The sequence below is a fragment of the Molothrus ater genome, chromosome 1 (genome assembly GCF_012460135.2).
Source record: "Molothrus ater isolate BHLD 08-10-18 breed brown headed cowbird chromosome 1, BPBGC_Mater_1.1, whole genome shotgun sequence".
Classification (NCBI taxonomy): Eukaryota; Metazoa; Chordata; class Aves; order Passeriformes; family Icteridae; genus Molothrus; species Molothrus ater.
In genome coordinates, this window is record NC_050478.2 from 117686996 (window position 1) to 117694152 (window position 7157).

General features: G+C 45.5%; 1 long non-coding RNA gene across 1 annotated transcript; it reads left to right on the forward strand.

Annotated features, from left to right (window-relative positions):
• Positions 1-3903: 3903 nt before the first annotated feature.
• On the forward strand, positions 3904-5295 carry LOC118699752 (uncharacterized). Its single transcript, XR_004982118.2, has 2 exons — positions 3904-4660; positions 5089-5295. It is a non-coding gene; the product is annotated as an uncharacterized LOC118699752 (long non-coding RNA).
• The last annotated feature ends 1862 nt before the right edge of the window (positions 5296-7157 follow it).

Here is a 7157-nt window from a genome sequence, read left to right on the forward strand (position 1 = left end):
AAGATGGCCAGTGACCCAGGAAAGACTAAACCTTGTGCTACTTTATTGTGGCAAGCTGAGAAAGGGGCTTTAGGACAGAGACCCCAAGCACTGACCCGCACACATCCTGCGGATTCCCTATTCATTCTCACAGCCTTCTAGTCGCCCAGAGCTCCCATTGTTTGCCAAGCAACAATGGAGATTTTGCACAGAAAGTAAAGCTCTCTTCAGATTCCTCCCTTACGTTTTGCATTTGGGGAAACAACCATCCTTAACAATTTTTTTTTTTTTTTCTCCTAAACTGAATTTCAGAAAAACTCCTAGGATTTGGGCTTTTATTCTTATTGCTCAAGACTTTCTATACAAACCTAAGAAAACAAACATTTTCTCTTAATAAATACTTTTTTTTGTTTGTTTTTAATTACACAACACATTTTTCCTTGGGTATTGCTTCCCTACTGATTTAAGGGGAAAATAGAGGTTTCTTTTCTTTTATTTTTTAGCATATTGCTATGGTCCAATGCATATCCTACATATCATATTATTCCTAAAAATAACTGTATTGAAGCAGTTTCTGTTTGAGTAGGAGCCAACTGGAGAGTGCTGCTTCTTTCAAAAAAATAATTAAATAAAAGCAGAAGATTGAAAGATCTTGGTTTATTTCTGCCCTGATTAGGCAAGCATAGCTTTTATCTCCTCGAAGGTTGGCCCTTTCCCCACACTCCAAACAAAGAGTTCATCCGCAGCCACCAAGGAGGGCACATGCCATTCCATAGACTTGCTCTGATTTACCTGTAGGGTCCAAACCACATTTCTCATTCCAGCCTAGGCATTTATTTGCTATCTAACCATGTGGATAAATATAACTCTTGCATCTGTTGAGCCTCTGGGTAGGAGCACGGTTAGAGGGATCAGAGGCCTGAGAATCGCAGGGGTTTTTTTTAAATTGCTTTCTCTGGCCTGTTATACATGGATTTCCATTCTTCTGAGGTATCCACTTACATATCACCAAGTGGCTAGGTTAGGGTGTTTGGTTGTGCCTTGCATTTGCAGGTTTTGTATCTTTTTATAAATTTATTAGGTATTAAAAACTAACCAAAAAAAAACCAAACACCAAGAGCAGATGAATGTTGCAATCAATAGCACAAACTTCTACTAAAGTGCTAGGAATGGGATTTCTCCTCCCTCATTTGAATCTATAACTGACTGAACATTTTTATCAGGACCATTGCTTTCTCTCTCGCCGTTTACACCTGAATAGGGAGGTCTAGAAATCCACCCTTTGGAGGTGAGGAAGAAAAGACCAGTCTGTCAGAGAAACCTCTAACAACTGAAGGGGGAACAACAGTCTTTATTAAGGATATTGGGTAGCAGAATTACCTTGGCGGGGGCGGGAGGCGTTGTAAAACATCCATTTGCAAAAGGCTCTCAGGCTGAAGCCCTTTCATCGGTGGCGAGGGGAGGGGGAGGCAGGGCGGGGGCTCGCAAACCCCCAGCTATCTCCATTTGTCAGCGCCACAGAGGAGGGGTCGCAAAGCCAGCGGTGCGGAGGGGTGGGCTGCCCGGTGGTCCGCCAGCCCTGCCGCTGCTGCCCCGAGCGGGACCGGCCGCGGGTGCGCTGAGCGCGGCGGGCTCAGCCCGGGGCGGCGCGGAGCCGAGCCGGGACCCCCGGCCTTTCACTTTCATGCCCACCGCATCAGCCTTGGGAAGGGGGAAGTGGGGGGAGGAGAGGAGGGAGGGAAGGCGAGCGCCCTGCTGTATTGTTCCCCTGCCGAATTGATATGCTAATTCCCCTTGTGAGGGCATCACAAAGAACACCTTGCACTTCTGAAAGACTTTTGTGTCCTGGACGGAGAAGTTTATTATCAACTAATTAGCAACAACTTCTAGCAATGAGTTGGGTTACATTTTCATAAGCTTTGAACAAACATCCTGAGCTGCGTTGTGTCAGGATGATGGGCTTGCTAAGGAAAATAGAGTCCTAAATAAGGGAACGAGCTTTAATAATTAGCGCCTGCTATATACGGAGCCTCTGTCGACGTAAGTCTTCTTCCGAGGCTTTTGATTCACGTTGCTTCCAGGATTGCAAAGGACCATGACAAGCACTCTACAAAACAAAATCTTACTCAGGGATGACTAGCCATTTTCCCCTTCATATTAAGGTTCTTTTCTTACAACCAAAGAGCATTTTAGACTACCTTGATAACGCACCGAGGATAATCAGTATATGAAGAAGCTCAGTACAATTAAGCATATTCATATCTAATGTTATTTTGATAGGCTTGTTGTAGTCAGTCTAGCACTTTAAATATAAAAATCCTCTGGGAAAATGAAAGGGCATATTTGAAATTACAAAAAGAAAACTTCTATAAATTTCACAGGCTTTCTATTTGTTGTGGTGGAGTTTGTTGGGGGTTTTGAAATTTCTTTTTTATTTGGTTTGGTTTTTAATTCTGTATTACTCTTCTTGTAGCTTTTAAACAGAGGGAGGACCGGGTCTCAGTACTAGGGTAGCTCAGTTCTCTCATTGCAGACTTCCTGTATGTTTGGAAACAGAAGTATATGGTGTTTTTTTGGCTGCAAGGGAAACTAGGAAAAACAAGAGGACTTTACTTTTATCACTGTAGCAAGCGCTAGTTACTTTCTGCTTGTCTTTATGCAACCAAAATAGAGCAGAAACAATCCTCTGAAGATAGGCACGTTCTATGGTTTACTGATTGACTGGAATTCTTATTGACTGGAAACAACGTACTTACAGCTTCACATTATGCTGTCGGGTTTTGGCTTCTGAGGTGCGTGATGTGGTGGGGGAGTGTCATATTGCAGTTCGAGTCAGTACCAGGTTGATTTTGCAGTTTAGACATGGATTTCCAGTGTGGCTTCCTAAACCTGCCCTGGTCCTGAGGAGAGCACTAAGGAAGCTGCAAGCCTTGGGCCCATATTGGGATGCAGAAAAAAGCAGATCGGCCCTGGCTGCTTTTGCAATTCAACTTATCCTCTCCTATTCAGTTCATTTAATGGGCAAACACACTCTCCATCACTCGGTCTCTTTCTGTCCCCTTCTGCAAGCAAATTCATTTGTTTAAAATCCTAAAAGGTGGTATAAGGTCTTATTGAAACCCAGCAACGTAAGGGGTGGGAGTGGATTAGATTCCTTCATTTCCTTTTGGTAATCCTAAATGCAGCTATCTCTGGTTCCGTAATCTCCTCTACAGTCGGATTACCGCCCATTTGAGCAAGTGCAGCTGGAATTAGGGGATGACAAGCATGCAAAGAAAGTGCCAAGAACTCCTGAGGTGACAGAGACGTCGGGGTGGCTCTGGCCACCCTGGTGTCCCCCAGGGCACCCCGGGCAGTGATGGGGGCGGCCCTGGGCAGGGCAGTGCCCACCGGCCCCCGGCGCAGACCGGCCTTTCTTCTCGCTGCGGCTCCGCGGCGGCAAGGGCCACCGCTGGGTCCCTTTGGCGCTTCATTTGCCTGGTGACGGGCTCCTGCCAGCCCTGCGGCTCTCTGACGACCCACACCGCCATGCACAAATATGTAGTTATATATATTTATATATGTATATTTGCATAGACACACATACACATGAATGGATGTTCCTGCATCCACTAGAATAAAGAATAAACATGAAATAGGCGATGAAATGTGGAGCCAGTACAGCCTTGTTTATGCTTATCTCTGTCCACCTGGAAAAAGTAACCCTGCATGAAAATACACGTTTGTATGTGCAGTCATTTTTTAAAACAATCCCTCATATTTGATTGAAATGGAATATGCCACCGTGCATATCTAAGATTAAAGCTTTATTTTTAGAGGCCTGTAATCCTTTCAAGGAGGTTTTGTTGATATAAGACTTCATTGGAAAGTAATTGTGGATTGTACAGCTCTGACCTTTACAGAAAGCAGGGTGTGGGTCTGGATAGCTGAGAAATACTGTGCATCAATTTCTTGTGAAGCCCCTGCAGACCAGCTAAGTATGCATACAAGTTCAAGAATTTATTTAAAAGGTTACAATTAGTGGTTCGGTCGTCAAAGTTGGGGACGTGGTATTTTTTTACTAGGCGAAACACACTATTTAAATATATTTTAAAAATAAATAAATAAAAAAGAATAAGGCCAGGCCTTCTACACAAATTGGAGGCAGCTAAATGCTCTTTTGTGCCTGAAGCTCTAAGGAGGCTGTGATGCATGTGAAGGAAAGTGACTGACTTAACTCATTGGGATTCAGGGAACGGCCTGCCCTCTTTTGAAAAAAAAAAAAAAAAGAAAGAAAAAAAAAGCAAGAAGAAGAAGAAAAGTAAGTGTGTATGTGTGTGTGTGTGTGTGTGTGCGTATTCGTGTATGTGTGTGTGTGACAGAGAGAGAGAGGAAGAGAGAGAGAGGAGGGGGAGATTCACAGAGTCCTGCTTTCCTGAGCTGAGAGCTGCTGGTTCCCAAGCCGAAAGTATTAGGAGAAACACGGCTTCTTGTGTCTTTGCTGCATTTACACAATGAAATCACTTCTATTTTTATTCCTGCTAACCGGCCGCTTTTGCTTGAATCCACTCCGAGCCATGGACGACGGGAACAAAAAAAAAGTACTTAAAAACAACTAGACCAAAAAAAAAAAAAAAGGGGAAAGAAAACCCTAACAAGCCCAACCACGCTGGGATGAGGATTATTCACTTTAGCGCTGCCTGTAAGTACAAAGTCTCTTGCTGCATTTCAGGGTGATAGTGACAGGCTGTTGTTTAGGTTGGGGTTGCTGGGGTTTGTTTTGATTCTTTGTTTTCCCCCTCTTTTTTTTCTTTTTTCTTTTTGCCTTAAATATGTCATCCCCTCCTTTTCAGTCTTCTGCCGGTTTGCTAAAATAAGAAAATAAAAGCGGGAGAGGGAGAGGGGCGGGCGGCTGGGCAGAGCGCGGTGCGGAAGCAGGGCAGCAGCCGGGGGTGCGGGGCTCTGCGGGCACGGAGGAGCGCCCGGTGCCGGCAGTGAGAGGGACAGAGGGCTGTTCTCAGCACCACTTTGTGGGCTTGGATGCATTGATTTTCTTTTTTCTTTTTTTTTTCTTTTTTTTTTTTTGGCCCGGGAATGTGCACGCCTGTGTGTGTGCATTCACATCCCCAGGAAGCGTGGTCTGCTTGGGTCTCTGTAATGCAACTTGAGTCCGCCCAGCTCGAAGGAATGCGGTGGTCAAAACAGCTTTCCAGCTGTTTGGTTTTTTGGGATTCCAACCCCCCTCCCCCCACACAGACACACTCCTCAAGTGTACATGTGATGGTGTTACTTTTCCGTGGCAGGATTTGCTTAAAATAAACTAAGACCAAAACCGTCTCTCTCGCGCCTAGCGTAGTCGCTTTTCTCCCCCTCCCTTTCCTCCTTTCTTTCTTTATTTCTGTGAGAGCGCTCCTGGGAAAGCGGATCGGATAGAGGGCAAGGCTTTTGAAATCGTGGGGGAAAATGTAAGAGAATTCAGAGGGTCCGGGCTTTCTTTGTGTGGTGCTGAAGCCGCGGAGCTGCTTTGTGCTTTGGAAGGAGAAAATGGCGAGTCCTATTGTGTTTAGGCCATTTTCTTCCGGTACAAGGGTTTCCCCCCAAATCCTAAATACTTCAGGGCTCTTTTGAAAGAAATCTCCCAGCCTACGAAGTGTGAATGGCTTCAGCTCTGCCTTTTCCCCAGCCGGTAGCACATCACATTCTAGAGAGCCCACACATTTCTCTTTGCAGGGCTAGTGCACAATTTCTAAAGCTGCCGCATTCAGAGCCTCTTGCAGTGTAGGGGCTATTTCAGCTGCTCTTTGCCCCAGTTATTCAACTCGGGGGAGCAGGTTATGAGAGAATGAGGAGGACTGAAGGCATAATATTTCGAGACCTGTCCTTTCTTTTAAATGCTAAGGAACAGCATTAGCCAATTGTGTGTGTGTGTGCGCGTGTGTGTGTGTGTGCGTGTGTGTGTGATCTGAGAAAAGACTTGTCAACGGCGACGCCTGACTTTTCCACTAAATTATTTAAAATTTATGTATATATACATCTATTTGTACGTGAGAGAGAGAATGTATCTCTGCACACGCATGTAGCTAGGTAGCAAGATCTTTCTTTTAGGACCAGAAAGAGGCCATATATATATGCAAAGTGATATCTTAGAGGGTATTTAACCATCGTGTGCAAGTTATTCCTGCTGCAACTTCTAATAAAAAAAAAAAATAGTTTGCAATGTTGTCAGTTCTCGTCAGGTCATCCCGTAGGTAGGTACCGGTTACTAAAAACCGCATCTGAATTTGCACGTTAATCCATTTAAGGAAACAAATGAGAATCCGAGGTTTAAAGACCACCTTACATTAGAATGTGGGCTTGCCCAGGCGCCAGTGATTAAAAGCTCTTTGAAAAAGGAGAGCTAACAAATAAAGCCCAAGAAAGGTAAATTCTCACTACCACCGCCACCTCCTTCCAAGGTGCTGAATTTGAAAAAAAAAAAAGGTATTAATAATAATAGCAACATCAGTAAAGCAGAGGTGTTGATGGAGCTGCCGCGGAGGGTGGCAGGCTCTCCGGCCCCGCGGCGGCGGCGGGCCGCGCTGGCGCGGAGGGGCGCGCAGGGCCACGGGCACGGCCGCGGGAGCAGCGCCCGCTGACGCCGGCGGGTCAGGACCATGGACAGGGACCGGGCGCGGATGCAGCCGGCTGGTGTCACCCCGGGAAGGGGCAGTGAGGGCCTGTCGGCCCCCACGGAACGCCGGGGCCCCGAGCTGCTCTGTCTTTCTTGTTATCCCTCTCGTGTGTCTGCTCAAGATTCTAGGCAAAAGACTTGAGAAATTGCATTTATAATTCTCTGCAGGAGAGCAAGCTCTGCTAAAATGCCATGCCAGTGATTTCTCTTCTTACTGCTCGCAAAAGAAGTAAAAGGATCTCTCCATTCTGCATACGATTGCTTTTTCCCTTCAACTCCGAGCCAAAAATAAATCTACTGCTCGGATCGACTGAATGACAGTGGTGTAAATTAAATTGATTTTATCAGTGACCAAGTTCCACAATTGGAAAAATTAAATGCCACTTTGACAGACAAGGATAATATGGAACAGATCTATAAAACAGCTCCTTTGAACAACAACAACATCAACCCAACAGGAGCCTAGATACTGGCGATCCCTTCTTCTTCAGCCTGCTCCGTTATGTCACATCGTCTAGTTTGCCTTTCT